The 24977-nt window shown below is 47.2% G+C and overlaps 1 long non-coding RNA gene across 1 annotated transcript in view; it reads left to right on the top strand.

The window, feature by feature from the left end:
- The first annotated feature begins 17751 nt into the window (after positions 1-17751).
- Positions 17752-24977, top strand: part of LOC138266664 (uncharacterized) — a 197746-nt gene continuing 190520 nt past the window's right edge. Inside the window, exon 1 of the long non-coding RNA XR_011199607.1 lies at positions 17752-18028. This is a non-coding gene — a long non-coding RNA (uncharacterized lncRNA). The remainder of the gene's footprint in view (positions 18029-24977) is intronic.

Genomic DNA, 24977 nt, shown 5'->3' on the forward strand with positions numbered 1-24977 from the left:
CCACCTGGTCCACCTGAAGGAAGTGCTTCAGGCCCTGCTCAAGCAGGCCTGACTATCAAGGCAAGCAAGTGCCAGATAGGGCAAAGTTCTGTTGTGTACCTGGGCCACCTTGTTGGTGGAGGCCATGTACAACCTCTCCAGCCCAAGATCCAGACTATCCTGGATTGGGAGGCTCCAAAAACCCAGACTCAGGTCAGGGCCTTTCTTGGCCTGACTGGGTATTACAGGAGGTTTGTTCAAAATTTTGGGACCATAGTGGCCCCTCTAACTGAGCTTACCTCCAAGAAACAGCCCAAGAAGGTCATTTGGACCCCAGAGTGTCAGAAAGCTTTTGACACCCTAAAACAGGCTATGTGTTCAGCACCAGTGTTACTGGCCCCTGACTATAGCAAGGAATTTGTAGTGCAAACAGATGCTTCAGAGGAAGGGATTGGGGCAGTGTTAGCACAAGTTAATGAAGAGGGCCATGATCACCCAGTTGCCTTCATCAGCAGGCGACTACTCCCCAGAGAGAAAAAATGGAGTGCCATTGAGAGGGAGGCCTTTGCTGTGGTTTGGGACCTGAAGAAGTTGAGGCCTTACTTGTTTGGCACTCACTTCCGTGTACAAACTGACCACAGACCTCTCAGATGGTTGATGCAGATGAGGGGGGAGAACCCAAAACTGTTAAGGTGGTCCATTTCCCTACAGGGGATGGACTTCACAGTGGAGCACAGACCTGGGACTGCTCATGCCAATGCAGATGGCCTTTCCAGGTTTTTCCACTTAGCTGATGAGGACTACCAGGGTGTAGGTTAGTACCCATCACCTTTCATCTGGGGGGGGGCAGTGTAGGAAAGTCCTTTTTTTTGCCTGATCACCCCCACTCTTTCTGGATAGGTACTGGTGGTTACTGACTCTTGGCTGTGCCCTGGGTACTGCTTACCAGTCCCAGGGCCAGTGCTCTGTGTAAAATGGATATGCAAATTAGGCTAATTATAATTGGCTAAGTTAACCTACCTATAAGTCCCTAGTATATGGCAGGGCATGTAGGTTTAGGGACCACAGCATAGGTGGTGCACACCTAGGTGCATTGCTGAGGTGCCCAGTGTCATTTTAAAAGCAAGCCTGCCTTGCTGGCTGCTTTTAAATTAAAGTTATATGCAAATTCGACTTTGGAATTAAAGGTACTTCCAAAGTCTTAAACTACCTTATTTTTACATATAAGTCACCCCTAAGGTGTGCCCTATGTGCCCCTGGGGCTGGGTGCCATGTAACTATAAGCAGGGACTTTATAAAAATAGATTTATAAGCCCTGGTGAGGTAAAAACAGCCAAATTCGTTTTTCCCTCATTGAAGTAAATGGCCTTCATAGGCTAGAATGGGCAGACTTTATTTTAAATTTTAAAGTCTCCTTAAATGTTACATACCAAGAATTTGGTATCAAATTGATTGTTATAATAAATCCCACAACTTCCAGTTGTTGGATTTAATATAACTAGTTCAGGTAAAAAGTTTAGACTTTACCCAAAAAGTTGCCAATTTCAGCTCTGCATTGTTTTTGCTGCTGTGCTCTGATTGGCCAGCCTGCAGCAGCTTCTGCCAGGCTACTTTAATGAGGTGTGAAGTGGCCTGGCTTCACACAAAGGAATGTGCTTGGGGGAGAGAATCTCCCCTCAGCAGATGGTGAGGCAGGAAGGGGGAGGGCTGCCAAACTGGTCTTCAAAGGCAGAGAAGGACATCTGGAGCACCCAACAACACCCCCACATCCTGCAACCCCAGACAGCTAGGTGCCCCCTTGATTAGATTAGGAGAGGGCAGGAGAGGGGTGTGTTTATGATTTTTAGCCACACCAGTGGGTGGGCTCAGCCAGATCTCTCCTCCAAAAATCAGATTCATCCATTTTGGATTTTTAGAGACTGTTGCCTTCTGGGATGGATTTTTTCGCCACACTTCCCAGGAAGTGGTCATCACAGGGGGACGACCCTGTCCCTGATTGGAGAACCAGGGCCCCCCTGCTTTTCACCCAGGAGCAAGGATAAAACTGGCAGACCTGCACCCACGCCTCAGATCCCCACCAAATTTCAAGAAGAAGGAACTACAAGAAGAAGAAGGACTGCCCTGCTGGACCCCTGGCCTGCACCTGGACCCTGCACTCAGAAAGACTGCACCAGCTGCACACTTGGGCTTCACCACAAGAAGGACTTTGCCTGGCTTCCACTGGTTCAAGGAGGGACTCCCTGTTTGCTACAGGTGAAAAATTGCTATCCAGAGTCCCCTGCACCAACTCCTGAAAAAGTGACCAGCTGACCACTGTCCAGTGGCCAAAAAGGAGTTTGCGCCAGGTGTATTCTGGGAGTTGAAGTCCGCACTTCCCAAGGACCATCACAGAACTTCTGGACCCTTGAGGTGAGCTGTGGACCCCAAAAGAACCTTAAAAGAACCTCTGGGTGAAGCCCCAGAAGTTTGGAAAAGATTGGAGAATTTCTGAAAAAAAGCTCCATAAAGTGACCGACCCGACGCGGAAATTCTAGCCGGCTTGCCTCAACCGCGACCCGGCCTGACTTCGTGGTTCGTCCCGGTAAAGAAAAACATCCAAAAAAGAGACTAAGTCCGAACGTAAAAAGTTGACCGGGACCTTCCAGCCATCGTATCCGAGAAGGGCTCCACGGACGTCGGATCAAGATCCAGGTTTACCCCGGTCGAAGGATTTTCATCTCGAAAAAACGACTAAGTCCGAAGGTAAAAATCACCACCGAGGAAACCGACTTCGCGTATCCGGACAAGGGCTCCAGGAGGTCGGATCCAACTGGCAGGTTCGTCCCGGGGAAGAAAAACATCAAAAAAGAGACTAAGTCAGAAGGTAACTTTTTAACCGAGGCCTCCCGCGACTTGTAGCCGAGCAGGGCTCCATCGCGGTCGGCCTGAAAGTTTGACTTTGCCCCGGTCCTGGTGCAACCAGATGACCCGATTGGCGCTTTTTGTTTCTAAGCGTTAGAAAATAATAATACTTTAAAAATTCATATCTCCGGTTCCCCTGAACCGATTTTAATAGTTTTTGTGTCATTTTAAAGATAAAAATATAAGCTATTTTTATAAATTGGTTTTGGATTTTTAAACTGTTTCCTGTGTTTTATTTAAATACTGTTTTGTGATATTTGAATGCTTTACACTTTGTCTCCTAAGTTAAGCCTTGATGCTCGATGCCAAGCTACCAAGGGTAGAGCTGGGATTAATTTACTGAGACCTAACTGTACTTATGTGGAGGTTTGTGGCTTGTTGCTAGGTGTAGGTACCTACCTGCCCTACCAATAACCCATTTTCCAACACCCCTGTAGTGGTGCAATCTGTTCTCCACCAACAAGGTGGCCCAGATAAACCACTTTCCCCTGCCCTATCTGGCACGTTGAGGCCTTGATAGTGAGGCCTGCCTTTTGCAGGGCCTCCAAAACTTTCCATAGGTGGACCAGGTGATCATCCCAGGTTGAGCTAAAGACAGCAATATCATCTAGATATGCTGCACTGAAAGCCTCCAACCCTTGTAGGACTGTATTCACCAACCTCTGAAAAGCGGCAGCTGCATTTTTCAAACCAAAGGGCATTATTGTGAATTGGTAGTGCCCTCCAATGGTAGAAAATGCAGTCTTGGGATTAGCATCTTCTGCCAATCTAATCTGCCAATACCCTGCAGTTAGATCAAAAGTGCGAAGATACTTGGCAGAAGCCAGTGTATCAATGAGCTCATCTGCCCTGGGTATAGGGTGAGCATCAGTTTTGGTTACCTGATTGAGCCCTCTGTAATCTACACAAAACCTCATCTCTCTCTTTCCATCTTTTGTGTGAGGCTTTGGTACAAGCACAACTGGGCTAGCCCAGGGGCTTTCAGAAGGTTAAATCACCCCTAAATCCAACATTTTCTGCACCTCTTGTTTGATACAGTCTCTGACATGGTCAGGCTGCCTATAAATTTTACTTTTGACAGGCAGGCTGTCTCCAGTGTCAACTGTATGTTCACACCAGGATGTTGTACCTGGTACAAGTGAAAAGAGGTCTGAAAATTGGCTTAGGAGATTGATGCAGTTGTCTTTCTGTTCTGCAGTCAGACAATCTGCTAAAACTACTCCCTCCACTAAGGCATCTGCTTCAGTGGTGGAGAAGAGATCAGGGAGAGGGTCACTCTCTTCTTCCTGTCCCTCATATGTTGCCATGAGCAGGGTGAGATCAGCCCTATCATAGTAGGGTTTTAGGCGGTTGACATGAATCACCCTAAGGGGACTCCTGGTAGTGCCCAGGTCTACTAAATAGGTAACCTCACCCTTCTTTTCAACTATGAGATGGGGTCCACTCCATTTGTCTTGGAGTGCTCTTGGGGCCACAGGCTCCAATACCCACACCTTCTGTCCTGGTTGGTACTGGATCAGGACAGCCTTCTGGTCATGCCATTGCTTTTGTAGCTCTTGGCTGGCCTGAAGGTTTTTACTGGCCTTTTTCATGTACTCAGCCATTCTGGATCTTAGGCCAAGTACATAGTCTACTATGTCCTGTTTAGGAGCTTTTAAAGCTTGTTCCCAACCCTCCTTCACAAGAGTAAGTGGACCTCTTACAGGGTGCCCAAAGAGGAGTTCAAAGGGGCTGAAGCCCACTCCTTTCTGGGCTACCTCCCTGTAAGTAAAAAGGAGGCAAGGTAACAGGACATCCCATCTCCTCCTGAGTTTTTCAGGGAGTCCCATTATCATACCTTTGAGAGTTTTATTAAACCTCTCAACCAGACCATTTGTTTGTGGATGGTAAGGGGTGGTGAACTTGTAGGTAACACCACACTCCTTCCACATTGCTTTTAGGTATGCAGACATGAAGTTTCTACCTTTGTCTGACACCGCCTCTTTAGGAAAGCCCACCCTGGAAAAGATTCCCAGGAGGGCCTTTGCCACTGCAGGAGCTGTAGTGGTCCTTAAAGGAATGGCTTCAGGATATCTTGTGGCATGGTCCACTACCACCAAGATAAATCTATTGCCTAAAGCAGTAGGAGGGTCAAGGGGGGCAGCTATGTCAACCCCTACCCTTTCAACGGGCACCCCAAGCACTAGAAGTGGAATTAGAGGGGCCTTTGGAGTGCCACCAGTCTTGCCACTGGCTTGGCAGGTCACACAGGGCTTACAAAAGTATTTTGTGTCCTCTGACATATGAGGCCAGTGAAACAAGGGGACAAGTCTTTCCCAAGTTTTCGTCTGGCCCAAATGCTCAGCCAAAGGAATGTCATGTGCTAGGGTGAGAAGAAATTCTCTGTACTGCAGGGGAATGACCAATCTCCTGGCAGCTCCAGGTTTTGGGTCCCTTGACTCTGTGTACAAGAGGTTGTCTTCCCAGTACACCCTATGACTGTCACTGACATCCCCATTTTGCTGCTTGACAGCTTGCTGTCTGAGACCCTTTAATGTGGGACAGGTTTGCTGTGCCACACTCAGCTCTTCCCTGGCAGGCCCCCCTCCACCCAAAAGTTCTGCAGTGTCTGCTGCCAGCTCCTCTGGTGTAGGTTCTGCACAGGGAGGAAATTCCTCTTCCTCAGAAGGGGAATCAACTGTAGAGGGAGGGATAGTGGGTAGGGATTTACCCTCCTTACCCCTAGCTTTAGGGAGCACTTGGTCCATTGTTCCAGGATCCAAGTCACCCTGTCCTTTTTGCTTTTTGGCCTGAGCCCTTGTCAAAGCAACAATATGCCCAGGAATGCCCAGCATTGCTGCATGGGCCTCCAACTCCACGTCTGCCCAAGCTGATGTCTTCAAATCATTTCCTAGTAGACAGTCTACAGGTAAATCTGTGGCTACCACAACTTTCTTTGGACCAGTATCCCCCCCCCCGGTTGAGATTCACAACAGCCATGGGGTGGCTAAGAGTGTTGTTATGAGCGTCTGTCACTTGGTACTGCTGACTAAGTAGGTGTTGATCAGGGTGGAGCAGTTTTTCTATCACCATAGTTACACTGGCTCCTGTGTCCCTGTAGGCCTGAACCTCAACACCATTGATTAGGGGAAGTTGCTTGTACTTATCCATATTAAGGGGACAAGCAACCAAGGTGGCAAAATCAATGCCACCATCAGAGACTAAAACAGCCTCTGTGGTCTCCCTAACAAGACCAACCCAACTACATTGCCAATAGTGAGCCCAGCTACACCCTTGGATTGGCTATTAGTAGTAGATTTCCCACCACCACTGCTATTACTAGGGGCACTATAATTTGCAGCAGGGGTTGTGGTGGTGGGAGGTTTGGTGTTTTTCTTTGGACAAGTGGAATCACTTGCCCAATGGCCTTTGACTTTACACAAATAACACCAAGGCTTTTTAGGTTGATTATTAGAAGGGGATTTGGACCCACCTCCCCCAGAGGATTTTTGTGGGCTTGATGAAGACTCAGAATGCTTACTTTTGTCCCCACCCTTCTCAGAAGACTTACCCTCCTTCTTCTTGCCATCCTTGTCACCCCCTCTATGAACTTTTCTGTTCACCCTTGTTCTGACCCATTTGTCTGCCTTCTTTCCCAATTCTTGGGGAGAGGTCAGATCAGAGTCCACTAGGTATTGGTGCAACAAGTCAGACACACAATTGTTAAGAATATGCTCTCTCAGAATAAGATTATACAGGCTTTCATAGTCAGAAACTTTACTGCCATGCAACCACCCTTCCAAGGCCTTCAATGAACAGTCCACAAAATCTGTCCAGTCTTGAGAAGACTCTTTTCTGGTGTCTCTGAACTTAATCCTGTATTGTTCAGTGGTTAAGCCAAATCCATCCAAGAGTGCATCTTTCAAAACTTTGTAGTTATTGGCATCACTTTCTCTGACAGTAAGCAGCCTATCCCTTCCCTTTCCAGTGAAAGATAGCCACAAAATAGCAGCCCACTGCCTTTGAGGGACCAACTGTACCATACAGGCCCTCTCAAATGCGGCAAACCACTTATTAATGTCATCCCCCTCCTTGTAAGGGGGACTATCTTGTGCAGATTCATGGAATCTTGCTCATTAACAGGATTGCTATCAGAAATACTGCTGCTGCCACCATGGGGAACTAACCCCAACCTCTGACTTTCCCTCTCTATGTCTAGGGATTCCCTATCTAAGGCCAGCTGCTGCTGTTTAAGCTTCAGTCTGGTCTCTTCAACCCTCAACTTTTTGAGTTCCCTTTCTAACAAGTTATCCTCAGGGTGGGTGGGTTGGGAATGCTTTGACATAGAGGAAATGTGGGAAGTTTCAGAGGGGGACCTGTCCCTAACTGTCTGGACCCTAGTAACCTGGCCTCTAGGGGTAAAAGATGCCCTACTGTTCTGGGAGCCTCTATCACTACCAGCATCACTAGGTGCCCTGCTAGGGGGCAGGACCTGATAAGAACCCTCCCCAGCTTTCTCAAGGAACTCCCCTGATTCATACTGGGAAGCTTCCCCATTTTCTAACCTCTCATGAGATGGCCCAGACTGGTTCTGGTCATCTACAATAAGCATGTTAAAGAGAAACTCTTTTGTAGGATTCTTTCCTATACTCAAACCTCTATCCAGGCAGAGACCCCTCAAACTTTTATAGTTCAAACTCTCATATGTTGCATTAACAGTTTTGGGGGTGGGTTCTACAACAGACATGATAGTATAGGTTTAAGGATAGTGAGAAAGAAAAAAGTTTTAGAACTTTAGAAAGCACAGAAAAAACTTTTTCAAACTTTGGGAAAACTTTTAGAAGTTTTCAAAAACTTTTCAGAACTTTGTTAAAAGTTTTAGAATAGAAAAGTAAACTTTTTTGGTTAAGTGTACATATACTGAACTATTTGGTATATGATTATCTTATGAAAAGTACAAACTGACAAAGTGGTAAAGCAGTTGCAAGTACTTATCCCACCGCTGCACCACCAATGTAGGAGGCTGGCCTGGCTTATAGTGGGTACCTTGTGGTACTTACACCCTGTGCCAGGTCCAGTTATCCCTTATTAGTAGAATAGAGGTGTTTCTAGCAGCTTAGGCTGATAGAAGGTAGCTATGGCAAAGCGGCTTAGGCTGAACTAGGAGACTTGCAAAGCTCCTACTATACCACTTATATCATATAGCACAATATCATAAGAAAACACAATACACAGAGTTACTAAAAATAAAGGTACTTTATTTTTATGATAATATGCCACAAGTATCTCAGTGAGTACCCTCAGTTAGAAGGTGAGTAATATACACAAGTTATATGTACACAAACCCAAAACAGGTAAGTAATAGTAAGAAAAGTAATGCAAACAGTGTAGAATTACAATAGGATGCAAAAGGTGAACATAGGTCTAGGGGCAACACAAACCATATACTCCAAAAGTGGAATGCGAATTACGAATGGACCCCAGACCTATGGGAGCTTGTAGAGGGTCGCTGGGACTGTAAGAAAACAGTCAAGGTGTCCAAGATACCCCACCCCAAGACCCTGAAAAGTAGGAGTAAAGTACACCTACTACCCCAAAAGACCACAATAGTCGTGATAGGGGGATTCTGCAAGAACCACAAACACCAGCGAAGCACTGAAGACGGATTCCTGGACCTGAGGACATGCAAGGCAAGGGGACCAAGTCCAAGAGTTGCGATTGTGTCCGGGGGGGCAGGAGCCCAGGAAACCCCAGATAAAGGTGCAAGAAGGCTGCTTCCGGCTGGAAGAAACCTAGGATTCTGCAATAACGAAGAGAGCTAGGAACTTCTCCTTTGGATGGAAGATATCCCACGGTGTGCTGAAGGTTGCAGAAGTGTTTCCACGCAGAAATACAGCAAACAAGCCTTGCTAGCTGCAAGGGTCGCGGTAGAGGTTGTTGGGTGCTGCTGGGGACCAGGAAGGACCAGGATGTCACCCATTGGAGGAGGAGACAGAGGGGGCGCTCAGCAACTCAGAGAGCCCCCACAGAAGCAGGCAGCACCCGCAGAAGTACCGGAGCAGGCACTTAGAAGATTTGTGAACCGGAGCTGGCTCAGAGTCACAAAGGAGGGTCCCACGACGTCAGAGTCCAACTCAGAGGGTTGAGCACTGCAGGACGGAGTGCTGGGGACCCAGGATGCGCTGTGCACAAAGGAATCCTCAGAGAAGAGCATAGAAGCCGGAGCAGCTGCAAATCACACAGTACACAGGTTTGCAGTCTAGCGTGGGGAGGCAAGGACTTACCTCCAACAAACTTGGACTGAAGGATCACTGGACTGTGAGGGTCACTTGGATAGAGTTCCTGTGTTCCAGGGACCACGCTCGTCAGGATGAGAGGGGACCCAGAGGACCGGTGATGCAGTCTTTTTGTGCCTGCATTAGCAGGGGGAAGATTCCGTCAACCCACTGGAGATTTCTTCTTGGCTTCCAGTGCAGGGTGAAGGCAGACAGCCCCCAGAGCATGCACCACCAGGAAACAGTCGAGAAAGCCGACAGGATGAGGCGCTAAAATGTTGCTGGTAGTTGTCTTGCTACTTTGTTGCGGTTTTGAAGGCGTCCTGGAGAAGTCAGCGGTCGATCCTTGGCAGAAGTCGAAGAGGGAAGTGCAGAGGAACTCTGGTGAGCTCTTGCATTCGTTATCTGAAGAATACCCCAGAGGAGAGACTCTAAATAGCCAGAAAAGGAGGTTTGGCTACCAAGAAGGGATGATTGGCTACCAAGAAAGGTAAGAGCCTATCAGCTGGCACTGGCCACTCAGAGCAGTCCAGTGTGCCCCCAACACCTCTGTTTCCAAGATGGCAGAGGTCTGGGACACACTGGAGGAGCTCTGGGCACCTCCCCTGGTAGGTACTGGTCAGGGGAGTGGTCACTCCCCTTTCCTTTGTCCAGTTTCGTGCCAGAGCAGGGCTGGGGGATCCCTGAACCGGTAGAGACTGGCTTATGCAGAGATGGGCACCATCTGTGCCCATCAAAGCATTTCCAGAGGCTGGGGGAGGCTACTCCTCCCCAGCCCTTCACACCTATTTCCAACGGGAGAGGGTGTAACACCCTCTCTCAGAGGAAATCCTTTGTTCTGCCTTCCTGGGCCGGGGCTGCCCAGACCCCAGGAGGGCAGAATCCTGTCTGAGGAGTTGGAAGCAGCAGCAGCTGCAGTGGAAATCCCAGAAAGGCTGTTTGGCAGTACCCGGGTTCTGTGCTAGAGACCCGGGGGATCATGGAATTGTCCCCCCAATACCAGAATGGTATTGGGGGGACAATTCCATGATCTTAGACATGTTACATGGCCATGTTCGGAGTTACCATTGTGACGCTATACATAGGTAGTGACCTATGTATAGTGCACGCAGGTAATGGTGTCCCCAGACTCACAATGTCCGGGGAAATTGCCCTGAACAATGTGGGGGCACCTTGGCTAGTGCCAGGGTGCCCACACACTAAGGGCCATATGTACGAACACATTTTCCCATTGACACAGAATGGGAAAAACCCTTTGCTACATCTGGCCCTAAGTAAGTTGGCACCCAACCTTCACCAAGTGAGGGTTAGACATATAGATGATTTATTAGTTACTTATGTGCAGTGAAAAATGGCTGTGAAATAACGTGGACGTTATTTCACTCAGGCTGCAGTGGTAGGCCTGTGTAAGAATTGCCTGAGCTCCCTATGGGTGGCAAAAGAAATGCTGCAGCCCATAGGGATCTCCTGGACCCCAATACCCTGGGTACCTAAGTACCATATACAAGGAAATTATATGGGTGTACCAGTGTGCCAATGAGAATTGGTAAATTTAGTCACTAGTCTGCAGTGAGAAATTTAGAAAGCAGAGAGAGCATGAACACTGAGGTTCTGGTTAGCAGAGCCTCAGTGATACAGTTAGGCACCACACAGGGAACACATACAGGGCACATACTATGAGCCCTGTGGTCCTGCCTAGCAGGATCCCAGTGACACAAGCGCTAAAACAACATACATACAGTGAAAAAATGGGGGTAACATGCCAGGCAAGATGGTACTTTCCTACAGCCCTGATATACCAAACGTAGTTGTTTTAGATGTCACAAAGGGTACATGGATGGCATCAATAGAAACATTCTGTCAATGGCAATATGTAATTAGGAGGTGCCCTTTTTCTTGGGAAGTCACCATGACAAAATGCTTGCCCTGGCACAATGGAGGTATTTATTGACATGGGGAGGGAAACATCTGCCTGGTTTGAAACAGTGAGGGGCCAGCTTTCATTGGTTTGGTGCATCGTGAAAGTACTTGAATGTTTAGCAGGAGTCCTCTCAGAGCCAGCGCTTAATTTGAGAAAGTGTTGTTGCCAGTGAGGGTCCACATGCACTCATTTTGGGGACCTCATTTATTTTTCCTCATCCGACTTTTTGGAGAGAAAGAGAGGAAAAATTCACAAAGGGGGAAGAAGAAGAAACAAAAGACAAAAAAGTGTCTCAAATTGAGAAAACAGGAACTTGCAAGATTGAGATGAAGAGGCAGGCGTATCTGGAAGTAAACTATAGAGGCATGAGGATTAAAGCCTCCTCAGCCTTGGTAATCGATGCACTGACATTTAATTATGCTGGTCGCGGCTTCTGAGCAGAGCTCTGTGCACTGGCACTCATTCTATTACAAATTAAACACTGCTCAGAACATATGGCTTTTGAGAATATGAATATATAGATTATGCCTCAAAACGCCCTACGTGATTCTTTTTTTTTCTTCAAAATGTTCTTGGTGGGGAGAAAGCGCTTCCGTGCCCTCCCCCAAATCCTCTCCTCAGTCCTTTTCCCAGTTTAGAAGAAATTGGGTTTGCCCGCTCCAATCGGTCCCTCGAATTTGGAGCAAATATTACTCTTAGTTCAGAAAAGCCCTTACAGGGGAGTAACTAACCTCTTGCACCAGTATTGCACCAGTATTACATTAGTTTATGTATTGTCTCTGTATTTACAAATTGTCACTTTGAGTGGAGTGTCTGTGGATTGTTAGCATATTGAATTCTGCCACAAAATAAAAACTGTGCATGAATTCATGCAATTTATTTTAGTCGCTGTTAAGTTTCTCAACTACTTCTGTTCCTCTAGGCCCAGCGTGTGCTGGAGAGGATGTGGAAGCAGTGGAACAAAAATGTGGAGCATAGGTTCTGGAACAATTTTCTCTCTTTGGTTGCTGGCCAAGGGCCCCAGCTCACTGAAACTATTGAAACAAACACAGGGGCAGCTCCTCCGCTAAGATGGAGGAGCGTCGCCCCACTGCCTTCAGCAGAAGAAAAATAAAATTATAACAACAGATCGTTATTATCATTTTATCTTTTGCCCAGCTAGGATAGGGCGGGGCAGGAGGGAGGACGGGTGGTATGTGCACCTTAAGGGCGCATGTCTGTTTGGCCGGCTGTGTTGGGCCGGCCAAACAGACATGAGCACTTTGTGGTTTTCAGCCACAAGGAGAAAGTGCACAGGGTGCCACTCCGTCTGAAAGCACTGAACCAGGCCGCTCACACCAATCACGGCGCTGCTGTCATGCTGGTGACAGCAGAGTCGTGATTGGCTAAGGGGAGTCTGGAAGCCTGTGTGCTTCCGGATGAAGAGGTAGACGGAGGAGACAAACGCGTCTCTCAACCTGACAAGGTAAGTGGATTCAAATTATTTTTTTTAATCCCCGTCCCGCAACCCCCGTTCAGTGTCAGCCGCCACTGAATTTAATACTGCATGAAATGAAAACTGATTGAAAGGTTTTCCACTATCTTTCTGATCTGCCTCCAGGCCTGAGGGTGCCTAACCATCCACCTGCTGCATTCCTCGTTCCAGCGCCCATCAGAGTTTCTCTTACAATCCCTTTGCCATCTCTGCAAATGCCAAGGCTTCCGTATTTTGATTCCACCTTATGCGTTTGTCTTCCACCACCTTTCACTCCCTGTCTCTTTACCTCACTCTTCAGGTGCCTTTTCATCTGTGCTTCTTTCTATTGTCCCTCTTTTTTTCAGGGGCAGCTCCTTCGCAATGGCGAAGGAGCATTGCACCCCTGGCTAAGCCAGGAGCTGAAAGATAAAACAATATTTGTTTATTGTTTACCTTTCAGCTGCTGGCTCAGCCAGCAGGGAGGAGTGGGGCTGGGCCACAGGAGTTGGGAGGCGGGATGAGGAGTGAGTGCACCTAAGTGCACATGTGTGTTCGGCCTGCCACCTTAGGCAGGCCTAACACACATGCACACTTAGCTTTCCCCAGCCCGGCTGTGTTTAACAGCCTGGCTGGAGAAACTGCACAGACCCCAGGGTTGTGTCTGAGCGGCAATCCAAGCCGCTCGGACCAATCCTGATGCTGCTTTCATGCTAGGCTTAGCATGAAAGCAGCGCCAGGATTGTGGAGAGCCTGTGCTGGTGTCCCAGTGAATGCTGTGACACCAGAAGAGAATCGAGGCGGCAGAAAGTGGCGACGACAGCAGTAGCTACGTTTTTTTAAAAATTATTATTCGTTTTTATTCCCCGTCCCTAAAACCCACCACCCCCACCCCCTGCTGCTGCTTTTACTGTTTCTATCTTCCTCCTTCTTTCTCCCTTGTTGTGGGTCAAAGTCTGCTGGTATAAATTTAGATTTGGTTCCCAAAAATGAGTGCCAGGGTCACCACTGCTGGCAACCACCTTCACAAATTAAATACGGCAAGGAGGTAGCAACTCCTTTGTTCTTTCATGTTCCTGCCTGGAGCCACACATCTCCCTCAGAAAAGTCCTGGATATGTAGGGCCTGATTTAATACTCAGCAGATGGGTTACTTTATCACAACGGTGATGGATATCCCATCCGCCGAAAACTAAATCCGATTCTATCCTACGGATACCCATCCTCCGAGTTCTAAATCAAGCCTCTAATATCCCTGGTGTTGAAGGGCGATTAATTAATTTAAATGTTTATTTTCTCGGGATAAAGACTTATGCACCCTCCTTGTAAACGTTTTCCTTTTCCTCATGAGCAATTTGGAGGACTCCAGTCTTCTTACACACTAACTTTTTCAGTTTCAAATAATTATGTGCCAATCTGGATTAAGAGGATTTATGACTATTTCGCATTAAAAATCACATTCTAAATTTAGATGATTTGCAGATAGTATAGTATTTATTTAGCTACTTCAGCTACACCCTGAAGCATGTTTGTGTCAGCTCACCGTTTTGTTACTTGCTCTACATGAGGCTCTTTAATCCTTATTCTGTGGTTGAGGAGAGACGGAATGCTCAGGTCATGTCTCATTATGAATGGAGATCTACAGGTAATAGTGAAGTTGCACTAATGCTGCTTCTTGACTGTTAGATAAAGCCATAAGGTTCTTTAGGGACTTTTATTCGAATCTTACTGTCTTGGTGATTTTGCTGCTGTTTCTCGGTGGTTTCAGTGCATTGACTTGAGTCCAATTTCATGCAGTCAGATTTCTCTTGAGCAGTTGCTACGTTGATGGAGCTCAGAGAGAAGTCACCTGGAGGGGCAGTCCTGCAGCCATGGTCACTCACAGCAGGGGCTCACCAACTCTTAGTGTAGATCACAAAGGGATGAGTGTGCATGCCCTTGGGCTGAGACGCGACCTTGCACTCAAGAGCTGGCCTTATGGGAGTGATGTAGATTGTGCAACAAAGTCACACACAATGGTCAACAAACAAACAATGTGGCGAACTTAGGAAGAGATCCTCCAGCAAGCCTCCTACAATTAAGTGGTCACTTTCCTGGCACTTCTGGTGGGAAGCACAAGGGGGTTTCCTTTGGTTTCTCTGAAGGTGCCAGGGAGAGTTCCTCCTTTTCATCAATCATCTCGGGATTAGGCTGGGCGGTAGCACAGGTCTCTGAATTTTGACAGCGCTTTCAGTAGTGGTTCTCATGGAAGATCAAAGGAGGTAGGCCTTAGTTCTTTGTAAGGAAGGTTCTTAGTATGTAGCGCAGTGTGTGGCTTTCAACCCTCCAGTTCATACCAATACATACTTTCTTTGCAGTCTTTCAAATCTACTCTAGACTTGACCAGGAAGGCAACCAAGCTGTCGTTAGCTGATGTAGTCATTTTCTGACCTGGCATAGAGCTTCTAATGGATTTCGAGGTTAAGGCACTTCACTTCCTCGCAGGGCCTCCCTCTACCCTTAAAAGCCACATTTGGGAGGACCAACCAGCACCTAGCGCATCACATCAATTTTCGGGGCAAGAGAGATAGTAACCCTATTGTCTATTCTTTCTGTCATAGCGACCATCTGCTTGAAGCAGTTGGGGACCTTTATTTTGAGGTACTTTAACCTTTCCACTGCGCACCTTAGTGATGCTACACACACCTTAGACTCTTTAAAAAAAAGGGTCTCCTGTTATGCCAGACTGCATGAATTTGCCAGGTAAAGGCATTAGACATTTTTCCCAGGGTGAATTAAAGTTTAAAAAAGCATCTTGCAATGCAATGGGTCTTGCGTTTGCTCGAGTAAGAGCTATTCGCGTTGTAAATTCCGAACTGGACATTTCTTGCACATAAATTGAAAATAAAAAGTAAAACAGAACCTCACTCGCAGTTGAACGTATTATTCGCAAAAATGCAATTATCCATGTAACAGGGTCGATGTGATGCAAAGCGCTCAACTACTGCCCAGCGAGATCACGCTGGGTAGGAAGAAACAGAAAGAAGTAGTCCAGAAACCATATGGAAAATATGGTGCCTTGTATGTTTTCAGTAGTTTGTCGGTGCGCTCGAAGAGGGCTAAACACCGTAAAAGGCATAACGTGTGCATGCCTTCCACTAATGAAAGCAAGCAAATTTTTAAAGGCAAGCCCACAAACCAACCAAAACTCATTAGGCCTGCGGTGGGCGTGGTTACAAGCCCATTGAGAGACTACAGCAGGGACAGAGCGCTTTGCGCTCGACCCTAAAAAGGCCTGCACAGTATGACTGTATGACTGCCACTTTCTATTAGCTTGATATGCAATTACTTTAATGCACTAGGTTGACAATATTTGTGAAGCAATCTGTATTTTCGGCTTTGGGACAACATTGCCTCTTCTTACAAATGTCAATGGACAAAGTGTGCTTGTGGGAAATTCTGTGTAGCCATAAGAGACAGACAAATCCAGTAGGACAGTCCTCTGAATTGTCAAGGCATCTCACTAAGTTTTACTGTAGTTGTAACTTTTATGGGGCAAAAAATCATAATTGTTAAATTGCAATGAAAAACGTTTCCTTGATAAAAGAGAATGTTGGTATTTTGTGGTTAGATTGGGTCTGTGTTCCCTTATGCCCTGGAGTCTCCCTTGCTTGTGGTTTTCTTGTTGCGGCTACCGGTAGACAAAACATAGTATCTCAAAGTGCCCAATTACAGTTTGGTTTGTCTACTACCACTGAAGTACATTGTTGTACTGGTGCATGTAATGTTTTGTATAGTGGGTGATCTTGATGGACTAGGTTCTTGGAACTTGTAGGTTGCGGTCAATTTTTTTTAGTTGCCCCAGGGATATTTTGCATCCCTGAAGCCTAGCGGTGAGCCGAAGGGCCACTACAAGGCTTTAAATGACTATGTCGTGGGATTTGCCAGTCACAGATGATTAATTTACTTTTGTGTCTCCAAGGGCCTGGTGCTCCCAATAAGTAAGGTTACGGGGCTCGAATGGGGCCTTACGTTCCTCTAAGAGACAAAATAAGTCCACACCAAGCCCATCTCCACAATATGACATATGCTAAATAACAATAGCAACAAAACTGGGGCACTTCCTTTTCTCGAGTAGGTTTGTGTGCAGATTTGTCCATATGATGGTAGGATGGGACAAACCAAGGGGTAAGGCATACAAGTGGGACGGATACAATGGCAGGGAGGGTGGCACAATGTAACCTTGCCTACGGTGACTTAAAATCATTTTAACAGCCTAGTTGGCAAAGGACCAATTCAGAGCAGGCTCACAGTCCACCAGCTGTGTCTCAACCAGACCGAGCACTTCCCATTCTTCCCCTCGGCCTTAGGCTGTTCCTGCTGGCTCTGATGAAACTTGAGTTCCCCACGTGGATAAATGGGAAATGAAACATCTGTTTCATTTTTCTGTTCCTTGCCGAAATGGAAGAGTTTTTTTTCCCTCTTCTTTTTCTTCAAAGGGAAGATGAAGGCTGCTAACAGAGCCAATCATCTAGAGATGGCAGCGAGCCAGAACCACTTTATCAGCCTTACAGGATATCAGTGTCAGGCAACCTCAAATAATACCAGCAGAAACATGGTAAAAATAAAATCAACTAAAATGTGCCAGAAAATGTTCAACCCCCAATAACATTCACATCCCAATTTAGCCCACTTCCGTGGCTAATCAAGGGAGTTTTAAGCCAGGGACCAGTGATAAAGGATATGTGAAGTTGTGAAGTTTTATTTTGCAAACTTCCTCTAAATATCACAAACACCTTGATCAGTGTCGAATTGGGTTATAGGGCACTCAGGCAGGGCTGCCCTGACTGGTCAGTGTGAGGGTCGTTTTTAGGTCTGGCCTTTGAGACTCTCACAGACTACTGGTCTTTTAAAAAATATAATGTTAATTGACATGCATATTGTGGCTTTTGGCCAGCCTTCTTTATCCACTGGTCAGTTCAGTTGTCATTCACGCACCTTGCTTTCACCCGCTATAGCATACAGCATTGGGTAGTAAGCCTGCCCACTTGAGCTATTGGCTTCTCTCTATGTGAGTGACTGCATTTCGCTTGTGCACAATTGTTCACATCCACCATAAAAGTAGTATCTGTCGGTGTTAGAGTTAGTTGAAGAATGCATTATGTTTTTTAAACATACTTTTGCAGCAGGGGTGGCTCCTCCTTAAGGAAGGAGAAGTGTTCCCCTGTCACCCACACCATCCCCCGCCAGGGAATGGGGAAAAGGGGTGGGGCCACAGGGGTGGCGAGAAACGAGGAGTGCTCTGCACTCCCCCTCACTGCGCATGTATGTTTGGCCAGCCGTCTCGGGCCGGCCAAACACACATGTGCAGAAGGGCTGGAGAGAGCCTGCACAATCTCCCAGTCTGCCTGGAGCGCCCTGGCTGGGCGCACCCAGCCAAAACTGATGCTGCTCTGAGCAGCGTCAGGATTGGGCGCAGAGCAGGCTGGAAGCCTGTGTTTGCAGCAAGACAGAGGAGCAGAGCGGCACGTCGAGGAGCAAGGTAAGTGTTTTTAAAAAATCATTTTTATAATGTAATGTGTCCCCCCCACCACGCATCCTGTCACCCCTTCTGCGACGCACGAACCGCAGTTGTTTTGAAGCCAAGTGACGTACTTATCATACCAAGGCACACGTGTAGTGGTTGAAGAGCTTCCAATTGCTGAGAACGACGGAGGATGCCTTCTCTTCACACATAATCGCGTCCACTGTGTGAAAAGTGCTTTTCATTTTGCTGAGTTCACTGAGCAGTATTTAATTTTTTTGTTACTGTGCACGCTGCCTGGCATTCCGTTTTTAAATGTGAAATTTCCTCTCTTTGCATTAATTTTCTGTTTGCGAATTGCTGATATGGTGCTTATTTGTGTAAGCGTGCTCCGGCATTAAATTACACTGAGTTCACTTGCAAAAAGTAAATATACATCTAAAGCTATAAGTGGAAGTGGGGGGCCCTCTCAGAGGGGTGTGGCCGATGTATTTAAGGGTGTGGTTTAAAAACACATAAGCTAAAAACCTGTGCTTAGCATAGTGTGCCATCTGTATTTTGCTGCTTCTTTCTGTCATTGCATCCAGATATTTCAAACGACAAATAACATTACACCTACATAATGCAGGTCTATTAACTTTGTCAGTGGTTGTTAGTTGCGTAAGATAAATAAGCAACAGCTTCTGTGTTTAAATATTTAAAATGCTTCAGTTCCGAAATAAGACTGTGAAAGAACTATAATGAGTCTCTTTGAAGTTACATCAAAGGCAGGTGGTACTGCTGACGAGTTAAGATTTTTATTCATCCCGAGGTTGAGGGCGAAAATGGAGCGCCGAATAGGGACCCGTCTCAGCACCTGCTTTTTGGAACTGCCGGTGCTGAGTACCTGCAGGACCCGGCCCACTTAAAGCCCTACATGCATCTACTTAAATGACAATTCCATGATGGCCTCTCTCTTGATAGCAATGTTTGACCCATCCAAGTGATGCGTTTCTGTTAGTGAGTGCGTCTTTCCCTGCGTGCGCCTAACATATTTTGATGCCTGTGGTGCTTATGTACGTAGATGTACTGTACCAGCATACTACATCTTGTATAATAATCTATTACATCAACTTCATGTGTGGGATACAAGACTTTTCCAGGGGTGGCTCCTCCTTTAGGGCGGAGGAATGTTGCTCCCCGCCAGCAGCGGCAACTGCAAACCTTTACAAGAAAACAATATTAAACAGTGTTTATTATCGTTTTCTCATAAAGGGGTGGGGCCACGGGGTTGACGAGGAGTGAGGGAGAGTGCACAGCCTTCCCTCTGAGAGTGAATGTGTATTTGGCCGGCCGTCTGGGGCCGGCCAAACACACATGCGCAGTAGGCTGTCTCTAGCCCAGCAACACCGTTACCAGGCTGGAGAGATCCTGGATAGGCTCCCACTCTGCCTGGGAGCACCCTGCCTGGGTGCTCCCAACCAATCCTGACGCTGCTCTGAGAAGCGTCCGGATTGGCCCCAGGGCAGGCTGGGAGCCTGTGCCCGCCTGCAGCGACGGAGGAGAGGAGCAGCACGACGGAGGAGGTAAGTGTTTGCTTATTTATTTTTTTTAATTTCATTTTTATGACCCTCCTCCTCCTTCCCCGCCCTGCCCCTTCCGCACGGCACGAGTGGCGACTGTACTTTTCTGGTAATGTATGTTTCACTCACATTCCCATTTCTGTTGCAACAGTGCTCTGCTTTCGTCTCTCATATTCTCTATTTAGGTTGTCACTTAACTGGAATAGCATTTTCATTAAAGTCAAACGAGGGTCCATAGTGGTAATTACTGAATTTATTTTTTAGAATTTTGATCATAATCATATAATAATACTATTAAGTATCAGACAACATGGTCATGGCTGACAATGAACTTGGTGTCACACACTCAATTTTGTTGGGAGTCTTTCACTTTTTGCACAAAAAGAAGCAGCTCAGATTTGCTTTGCGCTTGATTGCAAAAATGCTGGGCAGGGTGAGTGGGGATGTATGTGCAGCGTCAGTGGACTGGCATAGCTGCCATAACTTTGCTTGCTTGCTTGTCAGCCTCACTGTATTTTTCTCTTGCAGAGTGGAACCGAATGAGATCTGCCTCCCTCAAGCACTTGTCCTCAATGCACTTAGCACAAGACAGCAGGAATGTGCAACTATTCCCATTGTTCCTGTTCCTCTTCATCAATACACACATCGTTGCACACAGTAGTTGTGCAGTGATGTTGCTGAAAATGGACATTTAGTAGGGGTGCCAGTGGGTAGAAATCTGCATGTTGGGCTGCTCGTTCTATGATTCGGCGCTGGTAGCGCGTTCTGCACTGAAAAGTCACGTCAACCGGCACCGAGTTGATTTTGCTACCACTAGAGTACAAAATCTACTCAAGAAGCAGCCCTCCCACCACGCCCGCAACCGCTTGCGCCCACCTGTGCTAGAAAATCTCGCTGAAGTGCTCCTAGTGACTGGAAAACATGGTAGGGGGCAATAAGTTTCCCCTGTGCTTGCATTTATAGAGCCTTACGGGAGAAAAAAATCTGCAACGCAGCGATTGGCTAAATTTGGCCAGAACTCCAAGTTATAAGAGGGTTTGCACAGTTCCTTGAGCGGAAGAACATTTTCCACCCAAGCCTAGCATTTATAGCAGCATGGGTAGAGGAAGCATCTTCGCACACCTTCCAGAGCATAGGCTGGTACATAGCAAGTATTTTGTTTTTCAGCAAAGGGGGTAACCTTGCCTGTAATGCTAGTCGCATACCCGCCTGCTGTCCTTTGAAAATGCGCCTGGGCCCCTCAAGCTCATCCATCACCACCTTACAGTCTCCACCATCTGATGAACACATACTTCAATTATCTGAATTGTTGCTTTGTATTAAAAAAAAATGCTTCACAGACACAGGAGATTTGTGTTTCTATTACTTGGTGTCTAGAGCCCTAGAGCAGCATTGTTACTACATGTCTAGCAGTAGAAAATTCCCTGTAAATAAGTCACTTGATATTTGTTGCATCGTCACAGATGCGTTATATAAGTGAATGTGAGTGTGGCTGAGTGTGCATATGTAAGTATGTTTGTTTTATTTTCACAACACATAGATCAGAGTACTGGTCTTGTCAAACAACAACTCTTCATTTGGTCATCTCGTTGCTGCAAATATGGTAAGCTTTACATTAACCCCTTCTGTGCCCAGGACGTAATGGTTACGTCCTGAGGCACAGTGCTGCTGTGCCCAGGACGTAACCATTACGTCCTGGACACAGAGCCCAGAGGGAGCGCTAGCGCTCCCTCTGAGGGGTTCCCCCCCCACCCCCCCAAGGCAGGGATGGAAGGGGAAGCCCTTCCCCTTCCACCCCCGACCCCCCTGTGATGTCAGCGCGCAACTGCGTGCTCATTTGTCACAGGGTCTCCTCCCATCGCGCTGGAAGCTCAGCTTCCAGCATGACCGGAAGAGAAATGCAAAGCATTTCTCTTCCGATCACGTGGGGGAGGCCGAGAGAGGCTTCAAAGGGAAGCAAAGTTATTTCCTTCCCTTTGAAGTCTCTCTCTGCGTTTCAAAAGCCGAATTGCAAAGCAATCCGGCTTTTGAAACGCCCACTAGACACCAGAGATTTATTTTTTTAAATGAAATTGGCATAAGGGAGCGACCCCTTGGGCAAGGGTCGCTCCCAGGGGGGGCATTTGTTTTAAGGCCTTTCCTGCCCCCCCCTGGGGGCAGATCAGCCTATTATTAGGCCGATCTGCCCCCAGGGGGGGCAGAAACCTCTAGGCACCAGGGATAAAAAAAATTGTTTGTTTTGTTTTTGTTTTCTTTTTTCTTTTACAGGTGGGGAGCGACCCCTTAGGCAAGGGTCGCTCCCATAGGGGGCAAATTATATTTAGGCCATTTCTGCCCCCCTTGGGTGCAGATTGGCCTATTTTTATGAGGCCTATCTGCCCCCAAGGGGGATAGAAACCACTAGACACCAGGGAGTTTTTTTTTTGTTCGTGAATTTCACGTAAGGGGAGCAACCCCTTAGACAAGGGTCGTTCCCCTGGGGGGCAAATTTATTTTAGGCCATTTCTGCCCCCCAGGGGGGGCAGATCAGCCTATTTTAATTAGGCCGATCTGCCCCCAATGGGGGCAGAAACCACTAGGCACCGGGGATTTTTGTTGTTGTTGTTGTTTTACAGATGGGGAGCGACCCCTAAGGCAAGGGTTGCTCCCCTGGAGGGGCAAATTGTATTTAGGCCATTTCTGACCGCTTTGGGGGCAGTTCGGCAGATTTTAGGTCAATCTGCCCCCAAGGGGGGCAGAAACCACTAGGCACCGAGTGGTCTTTTTTTTTGCACCGTCACGCAAGGGGAGCGACCCGGTAAGCAAGGGTCGCTCCCCAGGGGGGTAGGGGGGCAAATTTATTTTAGGCCATTCCTGCCCCCCTGGGGGCAGATCGGCATATTATTATTAGGATGATCTACCCCCAGGGGGGCAGAAACCTCAAGGCACCAGGGCTAAAAAAACAAATTGTGTTATTTTTTTTTTTATTTTTTTTTTTTAGAGATGGGGAGCGACCCCTTAGGCAAGGGTCACTCCTCTGGAGGGGCAAATTGTATTTAGGCCATTTCTGCCCGCTTTGGGGGCAGATCTGACAATTTTAGGTCAATCTGCCCCCAAGGGGGGCAGAAACCACTAGGCACCAGGGATTTTTTTTGTTGTTGTTGTTTTACAGATGGGGAGCGACCCCTTAGGCAAGGGTTGCTCCCCTGGAGGGGCAAATTGTATTTAGGCTATTTCTGCCCGCTTTGGGGGCAGATCGTCCGATTTTAGGTCAATCTGCCCCCAAGGGGGGCAGAAACCACTAGGCACCAGGGGTCTTTTTTTTTGCGCGGTCACGCAAGGGGAGCAACCCGGTAAGCAAGGGTCGCTCCCCAGGGGGGTGGGGGGGCAAATTTATTTTAGGCCATTCCTGCCCCTCTGGGGGCAGATCGGCCTATTATTATTAGGACGATCTTCCCCCAGGGGGGCAGAAACCTCTAGGCGCCAGGGCTAAAAAAACAAATTATTTATTTATTTATTTATTTTTTATTTTTTAGAGATGGGGAGCGACCCCTTAGGCAAGGGTTGCTCCCCTGGAGGGGCAAATTGTATTTAGGCTATTTCTGCCCGCTTTGGGGGCAGATCGTCCGATTTTAGGTCAATCTGCCCCCAAGGGGGGCAGAAACCACTAGGCACCAGGGGTCTTTTTTTTTGCGCCGTGACGCAAAGGGGAGCGACCCCGTAGGCAAGGGTCGCTCCCCGGGGGGGTTGGGGGGGGGCAAATTTATTTTAGGCCATTTCTGCCCCCCCTTGGGGCAGATCGGCCTATTGTTATTAGGCCGATCTGCCCCCGGGGGACAGAAACCTCTAGGCGCCAGGCCTTTTCTGACCCCCCCCTGGGGCCAGCTGAGCTAGAGGCCAAAATCCACAGGTAGGCAGTTTGCAAAAAACACCTCTGTTTTCTGCGAAAAAATTTGATGTGTCCACGTTGTGTTTTGGGCCATTTCCTTTCGTGGGCACTAGGCCTACCCACACAAGTGAGGTACCATTTTTATCTGGAGACTTGGGGGGACACTAGGTGGAAGGACATTTGTGGCTCCTCTCAGATTCTAGAACTTTCTGTCACCGAAATGCGAGGAAAACGTGTTTTTTTTGCCAAATTTTGAGGTTTGCAAAGGATTCTGGATAACAGAACCTGGTCAGAGCCCCACAAGTCACCCCATCACGGAGTCCCCTAGGTGTCTAGTTTTAAAAAATGTGCTGGTTTGCTAGGTTTCCCCAGGTGCCGGCTGAGCTAGAGGCCAAAATCCACAGGTATGCACTGTTTTCTGTGAAAAAATGTGATGTGTCCACGTTGTGTTTTGGGCCATTTTCTTTTGTGGGCGCTAGGCCTACCCACACAAGTGAGGTGCCATTTTTATCGGGAGACTTGGGGGAACGCTGGGTGGAAGGAAATTTGTGGCTCCTCTCCGATTCCAGAACTTTCTGTCACCGAAATGTGTATCCAAATTTTGAGGTTTGCAAAGGATTCTGGGTAACAGAACCTGGTCAGAGACCCACAAGTCACCCCATCTTGGATTCTACTAGGTCTCTAGTTTTCAGAAATGCACAGGTTTGGTAGGTTTCCCTAGGTGCCGGCTGAGCTAGAGGCCAAAATCTACAGGTGGGCACTTTGCAAAAAACACCTCTGTTTTCTGTCAAAAAATGGGATGTGTCCACGTTGTGTTTTGGGGCATTTCCTGTCGCGGTAGGCCTACCCACACAAGTGAGGTACCATTTTTATCGGGAGACTTGGGGGAACATAGCATAGCAAAACAAGTGTTATTGCCCCTTGTCTTTCTCTACATTTTTTCCTTCCAAATATAAGAGAGTGTGTAAAAAAGACGTCTATTTGAGAAATGCCTTGTAATTCACATGCTAGTATGGGCACCCCGGAATTCAGAGATGTGCAAATAACCACTGCTCCTCAACACCTTATCTTGTGCCCATTTTGGAAATACAAAGGTTTTCTTGATAGCTATTTTTTACTCTTTATATTTCAGCAAATGAATTGCTGTATACCCCGGTATAGAATGTAAACCCACTGCAGGGTGCAGGTCATTTATTGGCTCTGGGTACCTAGAGTTCTTGATGAACCTACAAGCCCTATGTATCCCCGCAACCAGAAGAGTCCAGCAGACGTAACAGTATATTGCTTTAAAAAATCTGACATTGCAGGAAAAATGTACAGAGTAAAACGTACAGAAAATTTGCAGTTTTTTTCACCTCAATTTCAATATTTTGTTTTTCAGTTATAATTTTCTGTAGGAAACCCTTGTAGGATCTACACAAATTACCCCTTGCTGAATTCAGAATTTTGTCTACTTTTCAGAAATGTTTCGGTTTCTGGGATCCAGCATTGGTTTCACGCCCATTTCTGTCACTGACTGGAAGGAGGCTGAAAGCAC

Source organism: Pleurodeles waltl, chromosome 11 (genome assembly GCF_031143425.1).
Source record: "Pleurodeles waltl isolate 20211129_DDA chromosome 11, aPleWal1.hap1.20221129, whole genome shotgun sequence".
Taxonomy (NCBI): Eukaryota; Metazoa; Chordata; class Amphibia; order Caudata; family Salamandridae; genus Pleurodeles; species Pleurodeles waltl.